This window comes from Narcine bancroftii, chromosome 9, assembly GCF_036971445.1.
Source record: "Narcine bancroftii isolate sNarBan1 chromosome 9, sNarBan1.hap1, whole genome shotgun sequence".
Classification (NCBI taxonomy): Eukaryota; Metazoa; Chordata; class Chondrichthyes; order Torpediniformes; family Narcinidae; genus Narcine; species Narcine bancroftii.
The window spans coordinates 73,867,282-73,887,331 of record NC_091477.1 but is presented as its reverse complement, the minus strand read 5'-3'; the positions used below and the strand labels follow the sequence as shown (position 1 = coordinate 73,887,331).

General features: G+C 45.5%; 1 protein-coding gene across 15 annotated transcripts in view; it reads left to right on the top strand.

Moving 5' to 3' along the window:
- The window catches only part of LOC138742284 (ephrin type-B receptor 1), a 507,783-nt gene that overhangs the window by 280,209 nt on the left and 207,524 nt on the right, over positions 1 to 20,050 (top strand). The gene's annotated exons all lie outside the window — the stretch shown is intronic.

Genomic DNA, 20,050 nt, shown 5'->3' with positions numbered 1-20,050 from the left:
CAGATTACTTGCCTAGTCACACCCATTGCACCACTACAATCCCTGGTTTTAATGACCTCTGAGCTGGTTAAGGGAAGAGGGGTTGCACTTTACTAACCTAGTGCAGATATTGAACCTCCCCTTTATCCTAATCAGGGACTGCTCAGACTCCACAAAAAGACTGCCTGCACAGTCACTATTTTTGCACAAGGGTTAAGTGCAAATATTGATGATCTTTCTATTGCTTGTGTATTTATTGCCTTTCATTTCAGTTAAGTATCTAATATGTCCTTTTGTGTCTGTACAGCTGAAGCAACTAAGAATTTCTTGCATGTTTACATTGTACAATATCAAGATTTATTATGAATAAGTCATGAAAATCAGTGTTTTGCGGTAGCATCGTAAGTGCAAACATTCATATTATAACTATCTTGCAACATTAATAAAAAAAATAAAATTAATAGTGCATGAAAAGGCAGGCAGTGTCTTTGGTTCATTGATCGTTCAGGAATCTGATGGCAGCGGGGAAGAAGCTGTCCTTGTGCCGCTGAGTGCTCGTCTTTAGGCTCCTGTACCTTTACCACGATGGTAGCAGAGTGAAGAGGGTGTGGCCTGGGTGTTGGGTCCTTGATGATAGAGGCTGCTTTTTTAAGACACTGCCTCATATAGATGTCCTCGACGGAGTGAAGTCTGATGCCCGGGATGTTGCAGGCTGAGTTAACAATCCTCTGGAGTTTATTCCTGTCCTGAGAGTTGGCGCCTCCATACCTGGCAGTGGTGAAATCAGCCAGAACGCTCTCCACGGTATAGCTGTAGAAATTTACGAGTCTTTGGTGACAGACTGAACTTCCTCAGACACCTCACAAAATATAGGCGCTGGCGAGCCTTCTTTGTGATGACATCAGCATGGAGGCTCCAGGACAGCTCCTCAGCGATGTTGGCTCCCAGGAATTTGAAGTTCTTGACCTTCACCACTGAGCCCTCAATGAGGACTGGACCGTGTGCCCCTGACTTCCTCCTGAAGTCCACAATCATCTCCTTGGTTTTGCTGCTGTTGAGTGCAAGGCTGTTGTCGTTGATCGCTCTCCCTCCTGTATGCTTCCTCATTGCGATATGTGGGTTGGGCAACAACTATGGTGTCATCGGCAAATTTGTAGATGGCTTTGGAATTGTTGCTGGCCATGGGTGAATAATGAGGAGCAGTGGGGGGAAGCCTGCATCCTCGGGGTGCGGTATCTCTATCATCCTAGATAATTAATATGCAGTATATAGACAAGTGTACTTTTGAATGCAACTAAATAAAAATATATCTAATTTAAATAGGTAGTTAGGTGGACACAAAGAGAAGAGATTTGAAAGGATAATTAACACCTCATGAAGATAGTTTGTAGGAAGACGTGCATTAGAGATTCAAAGAAACGGCAATCAGTTTTGAAAACTTTGAACAGAGATGTGCCAGGTTCTACGCGCAAACAAACATTTATTGTGTGATTAATAGAGATTCTTCTGTTTTGCCATCAAGCCACTTTTTGCAATCATGACATGTCTTTGGGCTCAGAGGGGGAGCTGCTTGAATCCTGAAAGTAAAGATCACCAAGCAAGCTATTTATTTTAACTGCTCAGACATTTGTTTCTTGATTCCAGTCCTGTCAACCCTCTTTTTTACAAAGGTAAATAGGAATGAAAGATTACATATGATTACGTACCTTCTGTTAAACGTGAATCCTTCAGTGTGTCAGAGGTTGCCAGCCTCAGTAATACTGGTCTCCCTAATGCCACAGACTTTTAAACTGCAATACCAAGACAGCTAGAGATCTCAGCCAGTCACGCAGCATCTATAAGAAGCAAAGGGTAACCAATAGCCCCTTTTAAATTGCAGCATCTGGGTAGCCCTCCTGGGACCCAGGTGTGATTGCTGGAGCAAAGGTCCTGGAAACACCTTACAAATTGCAGGGGGAGTCAACCCATTAAATCGCCAACCCGGCGATTGAAGCGCAATCTTGTCCCTGCCATGACGTGCCACACCCTCACCAGAAGTACTGCCCGATGTTCAGAAGCTGGCTGCCTGGTGACGCACGCACGCAAGCGCGGACATCACCGGAATAAGCAGGTCAGCCATTTTCCTGATCAAATTGCCTTTGAACACGACCTAGGAACGTTTAACTGGGGTTCTGATGATATTGACTGGGTCAAACCCTTTCTAACTGCCACATAACTGCCCAGTTAATACCCCATTTTACACAGCAGTTTGAAAGGGCCTAATGTTTCAGGCCTCAGCCCTTCATCAAGGTTTGAGCAAAAAGCAGGTAGGCACCTGAATAAAAAGGTGGGGGGGAGGAGGAGAGGAGTGGAGGGAAGAAGGAGCACAGGCCAACAGGTCATAGGTGTACATGGGTAGGAACGCAGAAGAGAAAAGGCTCAGAAATACTAGAGGAAGGGGGAAGCTCTCTGAATGGAGAGGGAAGGGAAGGGGGAGTGGAGGAAAGGAGACTGAAGGAGAGGGAAAGAGGGAGGGAGGGCTGAATGGAAAGTGCAATACTCAATGTTAACGCCATCCACCTGGGCACTCTCCAACCAGAGGGCATTAACATCCTTCGGTCCTTATTTGCACAGCAGTCAACAAGCTGGAATGAATGTTATGCCTGGGATTATTTAATTGGCTATATCCCATCTCAGATCATATCCTGTTCCCTCCTCCTGTCACCCATGTGTTTATGACATTGCACTAATTTCTTGTCTGACAATATTTGGGGTTTGGCCAATCCCATTCCAGCGCACCGAGATCTTTCCCCTTCTCTTCTGCACCCTGCCGGAAACCTGGTCCTTTATCTCATCTACCAAGAAGTCTGCAGATGCCGTCAAACTGGAGAAACTTGCTAAATGCTGGTGGAACCGAGTGGGTCAGGGAGCAGCTGTGGAAGCAACAGACAGTCAATATTTTGTGTCGCAGCCCTTCATCAGGAATAGCAGGAAAAGAGGGGCGTGGAGGGGGAGGAGCATGGACTGGCAGGTGATAGGCGAATACAGGTAGGAGGAGAAAGGAATGGGACAGCCGAAGTTGCTGGGAAGTGAGTGATAGGAGGGGGTGTCAGTGGGCTGAGGAAAATGGACTCGGATAGGAGGTCAGGAAGCCATAACCCGCCAGCCTGTACTCTGCCCCTTCACTACCTTGCAGCCTATTATTCGGGTTTCTGCCTTAAGAAAGGTTTTGGCCCAAGATGTCGAGCGTTTCCTGTCTTCCGCAGATGCTGTCTGACCTTCCGAGATCCTCTAGCACTGTGTGTCTTGCTCCTTTATCAAGTGTGTGGTTGCCTGTCATGGTTTCTTTCAGGAGCTGGTGTTACTGTTTGTTCGAAGCTGATTGGAGTATTCTGCTGCTTTATGAGCTGTTGTCACAGTGAAACCCTTCTGAGAGGAAGGCAGCCCAGACTGCCCTGAGTTGGGAATACTGAGTTAGGTCTGGTCTGTGACTAGCACAGGCAAAGTTCCAGCAAAGGACTGAAACCAAAACATGTTTCAGAGTAGGGGGAAATCAGTAACCAAAGGACACTAGTTTAAGTTGAGGGGGGAGAGATTTATCAGGAATCTGAGGGGTCACATTGTTACACAGAGCAAGGTGTGTATGCAATGGTACCATGGCAATGGTTAAGAAAAACATTGGACCTATAAGTGCATAAGATGAGATTGGAGGGATATTGGCCAAATTCCTGTGGGCGGGACCTTTTGGTTAGCATGGGCAAGTTGGGCCAAAGGTCCCTTTCCCACGCTGTCTGATTCTATCCGTGAGTTCAAGTAAAGAGAATATCTCAGTAGATGGAACAAAGTCTCTTCCCTGATACCAAAGGCCTGAAAATTCATTCCTCCCTCTCTCTCTCTCTCTCTCTCTCTCTCTCTCTCTCTCTCTCTCTCTCTCTCTCTCTCTCTTGCTCTCTCTCTGTTCCCCAGCTGTTGACCGCGTTTTTCTTAAAGAACAATTCAAGCATTGACAAATCCCACAGTCCCTTGACCCTGAGTTTTTTTGGGTCTCTCTGGGTCAATGCAGGGCTCTTAATTAATGTAGCATAGAGAGGTCAAGGACAAGTGCATTCTGTGAAAGCAGAGGCACATCCCTGACCCTTGCCAGTAGAGGGTTTTCTTTCATGAGGAGTGTAAGACCAGGAGTGAATGCCCCACGAACCTTGGTCCTGGTCCACATGTAATGGCAGCAGCTCTTCGGAAAGTGATGTGCCCTCAAAGAGATGGATGCGACACAGGTACCATAAACCCAATGCAAAATTGTCCTCACTCTCAGGTTCTCCCTGTGACTGCATGGGCTTTCCCCAGGTCATCCCTCATCCCAAAGGCAGGCAGGTTCATGGATTAGTTGGGTGTTGTAAATTGCCCCCTTGTATATGTTTGAGGGTTAGGTGGGGGAACAATTGATATGAATGCAGAGAGAATAAAACAGAATTAATGTGGATGGAGGGCCATTTCTGCTGCTGTATCTCCCAATGACATTGAGCAGGCCCATCAATCTTATAATTCATTTGGTGTTTTAAGTCTCGCATTTAAAATGGCAAAATGCCAGGGCCCATAGAACCAGCATGGGGCCTTGCTCCCCGGCCATTTCTGCACATCCACTGTTCATGGAAACCTGTCCATGTCCCCACTTTGACTGAGATTCCAATGTCTGGCCATTAGAGTGGCTCGACTGGTCAGCTCTGAATACCAAAGGGACTCGAACTGTGGCCGGTGTGTATGGACTAAGAGAGAGATCCCTTGCACCTCCCAAGAGAAGGTGGGGAAGGCTTGGCTATCACAGCTGAATGGTCTGGAGGAGGTAGTACTCAGAGATGCAGAGGAAGTGGCGCAGGATGCTGCCTGAATTGGAGAATGTGTCACATGAAGCCAGGTTCACAGAGCTAGGGGTTTTCTCTTTGGAGTGACAAAGGATGAGGGGTAATTTAATAGAGGTTGAAGGGTTTAGATAGGGTGGACAGCCAGCACCTTTTTCCTGGGTTGACAATAGCAAAGACCAGTGGACATCTGTTTAAGGTGAGTGGAGGAAAGTTCAGGGGAGATATCAGAGGGTTTTTTTTTAAACAATGATAGATGCTTGAAATGAATTGTCGGGGATGGGAGAGGACAGTAGGGACATTTAAAAGACTCCTGGATAGGCACATATATGTAAGAAAAATGGAGGGTTATGAATATGGGGTAGGGAAGGTTTTGATTATGGTGGAGTAGGTTTAAATAGGTCAGCGCAAAATGGTGGCCTGAAGGATCTGTATTGTGCTGTAATGTTCCATATGCACTGCAGAAGCAAAACTGTGGATTATCAAAATCTGAGACAAAAGCAAATGCTGGAAATCCTCTTGAAGTAAATCAGCATCACTGGAGGTCACCGATCTTTCAGAAACAAAGTAGAAAGAATGGTTAGCGGTAACTGTTAAAGGGTTATTGAGTGCTGAACGGTGCGATGCCCAGTCAGAGAGAGGTCAGTATGGGAGTGAGCTGGAGGATTAAATTGAACTAAGCATTAATTTTAAACACCTCGAGCTCCTGTCCTGCGAGGAACTATGACAGATAAATGGATAGGACCTAGATTAAATGCAGGCTAATGGAATGAACCCAGAATGTCAAGTCCTGGACAAGATGGGCTGTATGACTCAGTGACTCTGATTGAGGAAGGCTGAACAATATGGGATATTTCATGGAGCCGGTGACAGGCTCTCAGTGAGGATATATCTGTGGTGGCACAAATGAAGTGATATCCTGGAAATCTCAGCAGGTTTCATTAATGTTAGAGAGATGCCAATAATACAGATGACTCATTGCCAGCAGCAAGTTCTGGCCCATATTCACCGCACCTGCATACAACTTCAGAAAGGATTCATTCCACCTGTACTTAATCTTAAATTAGGCAATAAATAGAGTGCATGATATTCATCATCGTTTAAGGGAGTACTTTGCCTGAAGCAGCAACCCTGATGTGCAGACACCTGGATAAACATGGTTTTTAGTTCATTAGCCCAGCTCAGTTACCATAGCAGACTGAGATGAAATTGAGAGCTTGGTGTGGCCAGTACTTGTCATGAGTTCCCTTTGATTGGAGGATATGTTCTGCTGTTCTTAAAAAGACAATCTAAATATCAGAACATGGTATGAGCAAAGAGGAACTCAGTGGGTCAGACAACATCCATGGCCGGAAATGGTCACAAGAGAAAGGAACAGAAGTCGGCCATTTCGGCCCATCAAGTCTGCTTCACAAATCCACCCTGAGCTAAACTGTTCTCACATCTAGTTGCAAGTTCCGGCTTTTTCCCCAAATCCCTTGATACCCTGACTAATTAGATACCAATCAATCTCCCCCTTAAACTCTCCCACTGATCTGGCCTCCACAGTTGTATGTGGCAACAAATCCACACCCCTCTGGCTAAAGAAATTTCTCCTCTGTTTTAAATGGGGTACCTTCTAATTCTAAGACTGTGTCTTCTTGTCCTAGATTTACACAGCAAGGGAAGCATTTTATTCACATCTACTCTGTCCAATCCTTTCAGCATTTAAAATGTTTCTATGAGATCCCCTCTCATTCTTCTATACTCCAATGAATACAGTCTAAGAGCTGATAAATGCACCTCATATGTTAGCCCTTGTATTCTAGGAATCATCTCCGTACTTTCCAACATCATTACATCCCTTCTAAGATAAGGGGCCCAAAACTGTACACAGTTCTCCAAATGAGGCCTCACCAGTGCCCCATAGAGCCTCATCAACACCTCTTTATTCTTATACACTATTCACCTTGAAACAAATGCCAACATAGCCTTCGCTTTCTTTACTGCCGATCCAATTTGGTGGTTAACCTTTAGGTTATCATGCACTTCTGAATTTTGAATTTTCTCCCCATTTAAATAATAATCTGCCTGTTTATTTCCTCTTCCAAAATGTACAACCGTACATTTTTAAACATTGTACCTCGTCTGCCATTTCTTTGCCCACTCTCCTAAACTGTCCAAGTCTCTCTGCAACATTTCAGTTTCTTCATCACTTCCTACTCCTCCACCCACCTGCAAACTTGGCCACAAAACCATTCACTCCATAATCTAAATCATCAATATACATTGTAAAAAGAAGCGGCCCCAACACTGATCCCTGTGGACCACCATTAGTAACCGACAACCAACCAGAATAAGATCCCTTTATTCCCACCTTTTGCTTTCTGCCTATCAGCCAATGCTTCACGCAATCTAATATCTTTCCGGTAATTCCATGGGCTCTCATCTTATTAAGCAGCCTTTTATGCAGCACCTTATCGAAGGTCTTTTGAAAATCCAAATATACCATATCCACAGCCTCTCCCTTGTCCATCCTACTTGAGATTGTCTCAAAAAATTCCAATATATTGGTTAGGCAGGATCTTCCCTTCATGAAACCATGCAGGCTTGGACCTATCATGCCAAGCACCTCGAAGTATTTCATAACCTCATCCTTGAGGATCAACTGCCAAAGTCAGACTAATGGGCCTCTAATTTCCTTTTTTCTGCCTCCCTCCTTTCTTTAACAGCGGAACTATATTTGTAACTTTCCAATCCTCAGGAACCATGCCAGTGTCTATTGATTTCTGGAAAATCAATTCCAATGCCTCTACAATCTCCAGAGCCAGCACCTTCAGAACCCATCTGGTCCCGGAGACTTCTCTACATTCAGTCCATTCATCTTACTAAGCACTATCTCTCCAGTAATCTTGACTGTACTTAATTCTGTTCCCTGAGACCTATGACTATCAGGTATATTACTATCATCTTCCTCAGTGCTCATTTAGTTCCTCTCCCATCTCTTTGTTACCCATTATAATTTCTCCAGCATCATTTCCAATTGGTCCTATACCTATCTACCTGTGTCTCTCTTTAACTCTTTACATATTAAAAAAAAACCTTTGTATCTTTTTCTATGTTATTTGCCAACTTCCTTTCATAAATCGTCTTTTCTTTCCTAATGTCTTACTTTGTCTCTTTCGGTTTTTAAAAGTGTCCCAGTTTCTCCACTAATTTTTGCTTCCTTGTCTGCCCTCCATTTTGCTTTTACTTTAGCCTTAACCTCTCTCGTTAGCCACATTTGTGCCATTTTTCCATTCATAATTTTCCTTTTTTTCTTGGAATATATCTTTATTTCTTGTAGAAGCATCATCCAATTCTGCTCTGCAGTCCCTCCATCTAGCTGACTTTTCCAGTCACCTTGGGCCAGTTTCTCTCTCATCCCACTGTAATTCACTTTGTCCCACTGAAATATTGGCACACCTGCTTTTCCTTTTCAAATATGAAACTGAACTCTTATCATGTTATGATCACCACTTCCTAAGGGTTCCATTACCTCATTCCTTAATCATCTCAGGTTCATTGCTCAACACCCAATCCAAAACTGCCAATTCCCTCGTGGGCTTGTCGACAAGCTGCTCTAAAAGCCATTCTACAAACTCTCTCTTCTGAGATCCAGTACTTCATGACTTTCCCTGTTCCCTCTCATGTTAAAATCCTCCCTAATTATTTTGACATTCTCCTTCTGATGTGTTTTTTCTATCTCCAGCTGTAGCTTGTAGACCATTTCCCGACTGCTGTTTGGGGTCCTGTATATAACTGCAAATGGGGTCCTTTACCCTTGCCATTTCTTAACTCAACCCATAAGGATTCTACCATTTCTGATCCAATATCCCTATGGTCATTCAGTGCTTCTATCAGGATTTCAGATCAAGGGAAGGTGATATTATGGATATAAAGGGGTCTAGAGGTGACAGGACAGAAGATGTGAGAGTTGAAGAGACAGATAGTGGGAGAGCCCTTGAGGAAGGGATGGGCCTCCCCCAGATTCTCTCCCCAATGTTACATATGTTATCACCCCCTTGACAAAAGGTTCAGATCCAAAACGTTTATGTTTTCTTTAACACAGCCGCTGCGTTCCGTAAAATTATTGCCATTTTCCCGGAACGCATGCTGTGTAAAAAGGTCAGAACAGGAATGTGCCATTCCCATTCCGATATTTTACCTCCTAGACCCCTAGTAAATTTCCCAGAATGCTTGCGGTCTAAAGTTAACTGCAGACATTCCGTGAACAATGGGCTGATGAATACCACGTATCAATGACAGGCATTGCAAGTCCCGCCTCTTTAATTACCGTACTTCCGGCATGCTGTCTAAACTCACACAAGGAAATGGAGATCTCGAGTTTTGGGTGTTTGTGTGTGAATGACCAATGCTGAGATGTCTGACATTCTTCAGACCAGTAAAATCACGGAAATTCTACCTAAAAAAACACAATAGACTGATGCTCCCTGACCCGCGGAGTTCTCTGTTTGCTCAGTATTTTCAACTCTGACAGTGATCATGTGTGAGATAGTAGTGAAGTTTTAGTGTGAAGTTCCTGAACCATTGGAATGGAGTGATTTAATTTAGTCTTTCTTATTTCAGATAACTTGTTCATTAACATGTTTCCAAAAGAGGAAATTGCAAAATCAATAACAATTGGATAAACTTGCATTTCTGTGGTGTTACTGCTGTTTCTTTGATGAAGGGCTCAAGCCCGAAATGTTGGTAATGTATCTTTATCTTTACTATACTGTACAGTGTTGGACCTACTGAGTTTCTCCAGCATTGTGTTTTTTCACTATTGTTTCTCAGATGCTTTGAGTAAAACATCAATGCACCAGTAGAGCATAAAAAAAATAGATGCAGGAGTCGGCCATCTGGCCCATTAAGCCTTCTCCCTCGTTCAGTAAGATCATGGCTGACCAATCTTCATGTGTGTCATTTAGATCATCACTTAATTCACATTTTCCTGCCTGATCCCTATTTCCCTCACCTTTCTTAGAATCCAAATCTATCAGTCCTAGCCTTGAATGTAGTCAGTGACTGACAACCCACTCTGCATCTGAGATACAGAATTCCAGAGGTTCAAAGAAAAAAAGGCAAAGAATTTATTTTCCTCTATTTCCAAAACAACGTATTCTTTTATTCTACGACTCTGCCTCTTGTTCTAGTCAGACAAAACCTCTCAGCACCCAAATAAAGTCTGGCATTTTAAAGAGATGACCTCATTCTTCTGAATTTTATCAGAGGTGTACCTACCTCACTGAAGCTGTCCTGACACAGTAGCCTCTTCAGCCCAGCTCAGTGAAACTTTATTACTCTGCCCCTAGGGAAGTAGATCTTTTCTTAGGTACATTGATGGAACCGGTATGCAGATCAGGTTCTCTGTGATCAGATCAAGACTTCCAGGAATTGTAAAGGACCACAGGGGTAGTGTAGTGGTTGGCGCTGTTCTATGGCCATGCCTGTGACCCAGGTTTGAATCAAACACTGCCGATAAGGAATTTATTCATTCTCCCCATGACCTGCGCAGGTTTTCTTTTGGGTCCTCCCGTTTCCTCTCACCCAGGGATTAGTAGGTTAATGGGTCACGGGGGTGTGGTTGGATGGCACAGGCTCAAGGGCCAGAAGGGTCTGTTGCTATTTATAAATTTAGACATACAGAACGGTATCAAATTCTTTCAGCCCATGAGTCCATGCTGCCCGATTAGACCCAATTGACCTACAACCCTCAGCACGTTTCGAACGGTGGGAGGAAACCAGAGCCCCCGATGGAAAACCCACACAGAGAACGTACAAACTCCTTACAAACAGTATGGGATTCGAACCCTGGTCCCAATCACTGGCACTGTAACCGCTATGCCAACCTATGCTGTATCAGTACATTAAAAATTGAAATTAAAGGCTAGAATTCCATGGACCTGTACGTGGAATTCTCTGTGATCAGAGCGGAAACTCTCTGAATATCAATCTTCACCCTCTTCCTCCCTATTAAAATGCCGTTTACATTCCCTTAAACCCTTGGTAATTGAGTTCATAGAGAGATATGGCACAGAAGAAGGCCTTTCACCTATTGAGTCTATACTGACCATCAACCATTCACATTAACTCTTTCACAAACACCAGATTTTTGGTTACCCCACATCTCCTCAACTCCCCCTGAACTCCATCATTCACTCTTTTTAATCTGCTGAATTCAAGAGAATAAAATCCTTGGTATGGTTTGGTCATTCTGGGAAATGGGTGCAGCTTTCCATTACCATCCAATGTCTTCCTCTGAAGAAAAGAACAAAGGCGGCAGGTATTCGAATCTTGAGTGAATGTTGGGCTGCCAGTGGGTATCAGTGGGTCAGGCAGCATCCATGGATAGAAAAGATCAGTCGACGTTTCAGTTCCAGACCCTTTATTGAAACTGAGTTCCCAGCTGAAATGTGACTGACCATGGATGCCACTTGTCCCAACGTATCCCTTCAACTTCTTCTCGTTGCTTGTTACAGCATTGTAACCTGCCGTTTCTGTGTTCCTCTTGGCCCAGCTAGTCCTTGCCAGCTGGGTTGTCCATATGAATATGTGTTTGGCCCCTTTTCCCTGTCCACATACCTGTCTGAACCTCTTTTGAAGGATACAATTGTCCCAGCCTCCCCCACTTCCTGTCTCAGCTCGTTCCATCGCCTACTGCCCTCTCATGCTGGTGAAGCAGAGTGTTCAGGAGGGAAGGGTCTCAAGGGTAGGAGAGTTGTTCAGCTGAATTGGACTGAGGGCAATGTTGTCTCGGGGTGAAGAAAATAGTAATTTTACTGTAAAACAGAATTGAAAAAGCACAAGCATCTCTGAGGATTGTAACCCAGAGAATGTTACAAAAATCTATGTTCTCCACCCTGGGTGTACCCTATCTATAGGCAATTTCATGCCAGCCTTCCACCTGGAGGCTGGCTACAAACACAGAGAGAAAACTTAAAACTTACCTTTCATAGAACAGCCCTAAAAGGCTGCTTCAGCGTCGCATTCATGTCGATCGGCGTCATGTGGCGCCCTCCGGATCCGAGGGAGGCAGGGCGATTTGTGCTGTAGTGCCACCCGTAATAAATGCGAGGCAGAGCAATGGCCGACTTCCCTACCCATAATCCCCCACACAGCTGGAGGAACTATTCTGGGAAACACAGAGGGGTTCCAGCTGTGTGGGGGATTATGGGTAGGGAAGATGGCCATTGCTCTGCCACGTTTTGAGCCACAGAGAGCGGCCCCGAAGGCTGATGTGGCCCATCGAGGTTGTCACAGTCCACTCCGGCCGCCCTCTGATGGCTCCCTTTGGCCCCCGCTGCCTGATGGCTCCCGCCCGCTGCCCCTGCCTTGAGGGGGTCATGGAGGGAGAGAGCTGAGTGGGGAGAAGGGTCATGGGCTGACGGCGTCATCAGCCCACCCCTAACCAGCCACTTAGAGTGGCTGTACATTCAAGCCAGGCAGCGGAGCACAGTGCTCTGCCGTTTATCCTTCCCTGAGAAGGGTTGGATTCGGCGCCTCAGAGCCAGCCGCGGCACATTCAGAAAGGTAAGTCTCTAGACGTAAGGGCAGAGAACCTCCACCTTTACAGTCAGGCATTTTCCTTGCTTGAAAGGGCCTAATGAAGCATTGGAAGTGGAGGTCAACCAAGGCAATTCAAAGATTTGGAGAATGATTTAAATCACACCAACGTGGGGGAGGGGGACACATTCTTACTTCTCCCTCCCCTCACTCTCACAAAGGGTCACAAGTGCACTGTGAATTATTCTGCCCAACCCTCCGGTCACATGAGAGCAGACAGAGTGAACAACTCTCTTCGTTCTCTACGCTCAAAACAGCACGAACTTTCCCAAAGGTTAAGTGTCAGCTTCCAGAGTGACCTCGGGTATTTGCACTGTGTTAATTCACTGAAAGGGTGGTAATGAGAAACTCCAGGAATGATTATTGTGTGGGGAGAATCCTCACAGGATTAACCAGTCTTTGCACAGTGGGCGCATTTAGTGCTAATGAAAGCAATTTGTAAACTGTTGAGGTGGAGAGATGTTCATCTAGTGGAATATTTGAATGGTGCAGGCCCGCTCTACATACGTTTTTAATGCTGCATTAAAGCTTTTTATTCAGTGCAGGCATGACCGCAGCCATTTCCCATGGTAGGAGAGTCTAACATGAGAGGCTTCGGTTTAAGATGAGAGGCGAAAGATTTAAATGAGACCTGAGGGGGCATCTATTTCAGCAGAGAGGATGGTGAGTTCATGGAAGGTGCCAGAAGAAGCAATCAAGGCAGCTACAGTTACATTTTTTGAAAAGGATTTAGGCAACTTTGGGGACATGAAAGCATGTGAGAGTGGGGGTGTGTGTGTGATTTTGTGCGATTGTGTGTGTTTGTGTGCGTGCGTGTGTGCTTATCTACATCTAGGTGAGTAAGAGATCATTGTGTATGATCTATATTGTGTATACTCACACTCAGTACACACACACATGAACACCATGCACACACACACACACACACGCACACACATAAACACCATACACACACATGCGTGCACCAACACTGTACACACACACACCATTCACACACACACACACACAATGTGTGTGTGTGTGTGTGTGTGTGTGTGTGTACATCTACATCTATTTCTAACTATTATATGTGTATATTACATAGAGTTATGTGAGTCTGGTGACCCTGACTGTTTCTGGGATGCTGTGCTGTAGTTTCTCTGCAGCGAGTTGCACACCATTTCTACCGACCATTGGCAACCACTCAGAAATTTTACCATTATACTTGGAAGAGGGAAAAAAAGAACTGACGAGGATCACTTAGGCTGTTTGAGAGGCCTCTGTCTGCCATGGACCTGTGATAGTGCCATCCTTTTGCCCCAGGTTGGGGAGTTAGACCTGTATCTTCTACCAACTTTGGGATTAGCGCCACACCACTGTAGAGCCAGTGACCTGGGTTCGAATCTGGCACTGTCTGTAAGGAGTCTGTCTGTTCTCCCTGTGACCTGTGTTGGTTTTCTCTGGGTGTCCTGATTTCCTCTCACTCTCCAAAAATAGATGTGGTTGGTAGATGAATTGGATGTAATCAGTGGAGATTAACTACCACCTGGGCCCCCACTCCTGATCTTGCCCTGCCCCTTCATTGAAAAATGAGGAGGTGAATTCTGATGCCCTGGTTGAGGGTCTTGACCTGAAATGTCACCTGTCCCTCTGCCACCAAGCCGGCCTGGTTCTCTGCTCTGGAAGTAGTTGGCCACCAGCTTCTGATGCAATCAACATGGTGGCAGAGCAGGCTGGCTCCCTGAACCCTCTCTCCCATTGTTACACATCACCCCTGTGCAGTAGCCGGTAATACAGAGAGATCATGCTGCAAGTCGGGTCTCCAACTGGGCCGATGAGCCCCAGCCATAATCACTCACCATTTTACAGCAGACGCGGTAAACGCAGAGCCGGGCGGCACATGATTTCCGAGGGAGCGTGGAGACCACCACCATCCATCCCCGCCTGCGGTGAAGGCATCCACTCCGGGACACGGCTGTGGCCCGAATCCGATGGCGCAGCGGTACTCACGATGCTGCAGGCCCGAGCTGTTGATGGGTAACAGTCTCCACGGCTACCGTGACTATGACACATTCTCAAGGCAACAGTTGCTACCGATCTCTATTCGCGTCATCGGCTGCGTGATGTTACTGCCCCCGCAGCCATACGTCATGCCTTCCGCACGGATGCCAGCGCTTCATTGGCTTGTCGGACGATCAATTACATCACGCATGGACTCCCTTACCTTCTGAGCCCCTAGATTTCAGCCTAATGGTTAATGAGCCACTGGATGTAATTGTGTGCATGGGTTTCATGGGCTGGAAGGGACTTCAACTGTGCTGAATCATTAAAATTGAAAAAGAAATATCCAGACGTCATTCATGTGGGATTGTGCTGTGTGAAAATTGATAGAACCCTCCCGTTAGCAGAGAAATAACCGTCCTTCCACCAATGTTCTTCATTGGGCTTGCTGAGTTTCAGAAAGTCGCAACACGCCTTTCCGTCAGCAGAACCTGAAAAGGAGCGGGAGCTTTCATAGAAAATCACCCAGATCATGTTTCTCATTTTAGCACGGTTGCCTCGGCAACATGATTTCCAACTTTGTCTTCTCGAGCAAAACCTCGTTGTCTTGCCGGAGTTTGATTTATTGTGGTGAGAATGTAGTGTTGTGGGTCTCTTTCCCATCACGACAGAAGTCCAATCAGCATTAAACAAGCAGATGGTAGTGCAGGACTGGAACACGACCATTTCATGTGTTCTCTCCTTGCAGTCAGTACGACACTTCCACGGAGCTAATTGATTTCTTTATAAATTGTCTTAGAGATGCAGGCATGGTAGCAGGCCCTTCCAGTCCATGAGCCCATGCTGCCCAAATATATCCATGTGAGCATTTAACCTGCTAACCCCGTACATCCTTGGAACAGGAAGAACACCTGTGGAAACCCTGTGGTCATGGGGAGAACTCCTTACACACTGCAATGGATTAGAACCTGGGTCGTTGGACACTGTCGTAGCATTGCACTAACCACAACACTAACTGTCACTGTCCCGATGGGCCATTTGCGACATGCATTGCAGACGGATGTGGAACACAACAGCTTAATGACCTTCATTAAAAAGGTGCCTGGGCAGGATTGATCAGCCAATTATTGCTGCCCCCCCACCCCCATTACTTGGCATGGATCTGAATGCATGTTTGAGCACTGCAGATTGTTCTGTCTGCTGCTGGGGCTTCCACCTGCATCTGCGTTCACTGCAACTGCTTGGAATATAAGTCGCAGGAGTTCCTGCTGGGAGTTGGGGCACTACTGAAGGCCATCAGAGCCAGGTTTAAATCAGGTCTGGCTGTTCGGAATCTCATTTCATGCTCCTTGATCTCATTCAGAGGGGAGCGTAAGAAATAGGAGGCCATTTGTCTGTTTGAGTCTCCCCTGACATTCAATAAACCCAATGATGTATCCTCGATGCTGACTTGTCCTTTTTTGCGTGTCACCTGATCCCCTCGAAGTGAATGCACTTGGTTGCCTTGGCATTTGCAGTCCTCTGCGGAAGGGGAATTATGGAGGATCACAATCCTCGGAGTGAAGGAATTCCTGCTCACCTTGGTCTCGAGGAGCTTGCCATTTATCCTGGGACATCTAATCCTGCCATCTGGCAGATACTCCCTGAATCTATCCTGTTAAAGCACCTTTGACCCTTTATCCAAAATAGAATTAAAAACTTTGGATGCTGGAATCGGAAATAAAAGCAAAAAAATGCTAACAGCCCTCAGCAGGTCATACTGCACCGTGGAAAAACAGAGTTAATGTCTCAGAGCCTTTAAACTTAGGGGAAGTATCATCCCAAGATCTATCTGGTTGAGAGTTCTAAAAATTCAAATGGAGTTCGAATCCCAAGCTTCTATAAGGAGTTTGTACGTTCTCCCCGTGTCTGCGTGGATTTTCTCTGGGGGGGCTCCGGTTTCCACCTGCCTTTCAAAATAAAATCTTACTGGGGTGTCGGTTAATGGGGTGAAAATTGGGCGGCATGGACTCGTCGGGTCGAATTGGCCCGTCACAGTGCTGTTTTGCTTGCTTTACTTTCTCACTTTTCTAAATGCTGAAGAATAAAGGCTTTGATTAGTTAATCTTCCCTTATGTGACTGAATTACCATGTCAGGAACCAATCCAGTGAATATTTGCTGTGCTCCCCTCTAGCATGTACATTCTTTTCCAATAAGGAGAGCAAAAGTTGTGCAACTTCCATCTAGGGAAAAGTTTAGAGGAGATGGCAAGGGTGCCTGGAATGCTTTGCCAGGGTGGTGGTGATGGCTGGTTCATTAGGGATATTCAAAAGACTCTTAGACAGGGACATGGATGCAAGAAAAATAGAGGGTTATGGGTGTGAGGTAGGGAAGGACTAGATTGTTCTGGGGTACGTTTACAAGGGCCATCGTGCTCTGAAGGGCCTGTACTGTGCTGTAATGTTCTAGATGCAGACAGACTATTGACCTTCCTCTCTGCTGGCTGCACCTTCATTGGAACCAAGGATCTTGGTGTCAAGATAAGAGGAAGTTTTCTCCTGAAATGAGGAGAGATTTGTTCGCACACTTTCTGGCCTTGACTTCAACATGGGTCCGACCATGGACAATGACGCTCTCTATCCCAGAGGCTCACTGTCATTGTTTACATCCAAAACTGAATGGAATAAATGTCCGGATATTAAAGAAATGCAGGGAAATAGTGAACGGGTCATGAGGTAAAGGATGTCACAGCGACCATGATGGAATGGCAGGATGAATTCAGTGGGCCGAACGGCCTCCTTCTCTTCCCAAGCTAATGATCTTGCTGAATGGAGAGGTTGTTAGTGCCTCCTATTCCTTCGGTTCCATTTTCCAACATGCGCTCAGTCTTGTCACAGGAATTAATCTTGTGCATCTTTGACCCATTTCTTCCAAGAAAATGTGTCTTCGCATCAACAAGTGCAACAGTCCAAGTGACTTTTGACAAGACCCTTAATCATTACCGTAAAATAGCTTTTCACGTTTATTCCAAATCCCTTGGATTAAAGGTTAATGTCTAATTTGCTTGTTTTCTCTGTTGCCTTCTGTACTCATCCAGAATTACCTGATTATTATCACAACAAAGTTTATCTCCTGGGGAGATTGGATTCTGTGTGCTCTAACATTGCAGTACTTTGGGAAAGTACTCCCTTGGGTCAGCTCGCTTCAGAATGTTGCTACTTCATGCAAACCCGTTCCCCCTCCCCTACCCCCACCACCCCCCTTTCATTAGCTCTGTGTTAATTCATAAAAGTACAGCATCTACAAGAAGTAAAAGGTAACCAATACTCCGGACTCGAGCCCATCAGTCATCGTTTCTCAGAGCATTGGCACACCTCAGGGCTGTATGCTCATCCCACTCCTGTTCAAGCTACTGACCCACGACTGCATCGCAGATGATACAATGGTAGTCGGCCTCATCAGCAACAACGATGAGTCGCACCACAGAGAAGAGGTGGAAAATCTCGTGAAATGGTGTGAGAGTAACAACCTGAGTCTCAATGTGGACAAGATGAAATAGATGATCATGGACTTCAGGAGGACCAGGTACGACCACCCTCCACATCAACAGCTCTGTAGTGGAGAGCACCAAGATCCTTGGAGTTCATTTAACTAGTCAACGATCGTAGACACTCAACATCTCCTCACTTGTCAGGAAGGCGCAACAGAGACTGCACTTCCTGAGAAGACAGAAGTGGGCAAGGTTACCGGCGACCATTTTGTCAACTTTCTATAGGAGTTCTATCGAGAGCATCCTGGCTGGCTGCAAACAGAGTGATACAATTGCTGTAGAGAATTGGATCTGAGGTCAATCCACAGGACCATAAGAGTGGTAGAGAGGATCACTGGAGTCTCCCTCCCCCCCCCCCCTCCCCACCCCACCACCATCAACGTGACCTACCAGGATCATTGCCTGAAGAAGACGCGCAAAATCATCAATAACCCCTTCCACCCTGCACACAGAATCTTTCAGTTGCTCCTGTCAGGCAAGAGATACAGGAATATCAGAGCCAGCACCTCCACCTTCTTCCCACGGACAGTGAGAACGATGAATGACCAAAGGAACTGCTCACACTAACCATATTTATTTATATAGATATAATTCTTGTCCTGTGTACGTAGTATCTGTCTGTATGTGCATTATATCTGGTTATATGTCTGCATGTTTTTGCACCGAGGACTGGAGAACGCTGTTTCATCGGGCTATACTTGTGCAATCAAATGTCAAAAAATTTGACTAGACTCCAGCATATGTGTGTCGTGCAGTTGACCCCAGCATCTGAAGATTTTCCTGCCCGGTCCCTTTGCTGAGCAATGTTCACCAGCCTCTTGCCTTTCACAACATTTCTTTCTGGCCATTTCCCCAACTGGATCACAGCGTTGCATGTGAACCAAGGTTCCACCTTTGATGCTGGAAAAAGACTGACCACACATTTGTGGTTTGAATTTTTTGTGGGATTCTAAGGCAGTCAAAGGTGCTTAAAGTTGAAAAATTTTTTTTAAAGTTTGAATTGATTTTAAACAAGTGAAAAAGTTTAAAAAGTTCAAAAAGATTGTTTGGAACCTTGCAGAGGTTTATAAAATCATGCAAACCCGTTCCCCCTCCCCTACCCCCACCACCCCCCTTTCATTAGCTCTGTGTTAATTCATAAAAGTACAGCATCTACAAGAAGTAAAAGGTAACCAATACTCCGGACTCGAGCCCTTCAGTCATCGTTTCTCAGAGCATTGGCACACCTCAGGGCTGTATGCTCATCCCACTCCTGTTCAAGCTACTGACCCACAGATCTGGTTACAGTCTTTTGCTTCGGGTAAACTAAAAGGTATAGCTTGAAGGTGAAATGGGAAAGATTAAAAATAGACCAGAGAGGTACTTATTTCACTCATAGGGTAGTGGGAATGTGGGTACAATTAGAACATGGAATGGGACAGCAGAAGGACAGGTCCTTTGGCCCATGTGTCTGTGCCAAATACAATATCCAAATCAAATTTGCTTTCCATCCCCTTCATATTCATGTGTCCATATCAAAGCCTCCAAAATGCTACCACCACCCCATTCCAGGCACCCAATACTCTCCCTGTAAAATATTTGCCTCATTCGTCTCCTTTAAACTCACCCACTGCCACCTCTAGCTCATGCGAGGCTTTTACACAGGGAAGCAATTCTACTGCACTCAGTGATTTTATAAACTTTATTAATTATAATGACGGCAGGAAACACTGTTAACCATGCAAAGTGGTTATAAAGTCCATGCAGAGGTTATCATGGTTTGCCCCCCCCCCCCCCCCCTCCCCGGTCATCCTGCAATTTCACACATGCCGATCCTGTTATGACAAGCCTCCGTTTGTTCTTTTAAGCCCCTGAGCTGGAGACAAAAGGACCCCAGGAGGGAAAGAGGTTCAGGCTGAAAAAGGGAAGTCTGTTTTGATAAACTTCCATTAACCTGCAGGCTGCAAACAGTAAAAGATAATGACCAGAACTAATTCTGTTTGAATAAATACCACAGGAGAAGCTTCAACCATTCAAAAGTTCACTGGCAATTGGTGTTGCGATGGCAGGCTACCCGGGTGGGAGGTTGTGGAACTCTAGTTTTGAAAAAGCACTGGGGTTATTTAACACTGAGGGAGGCCATTTGGCCTCTCAGGTCTA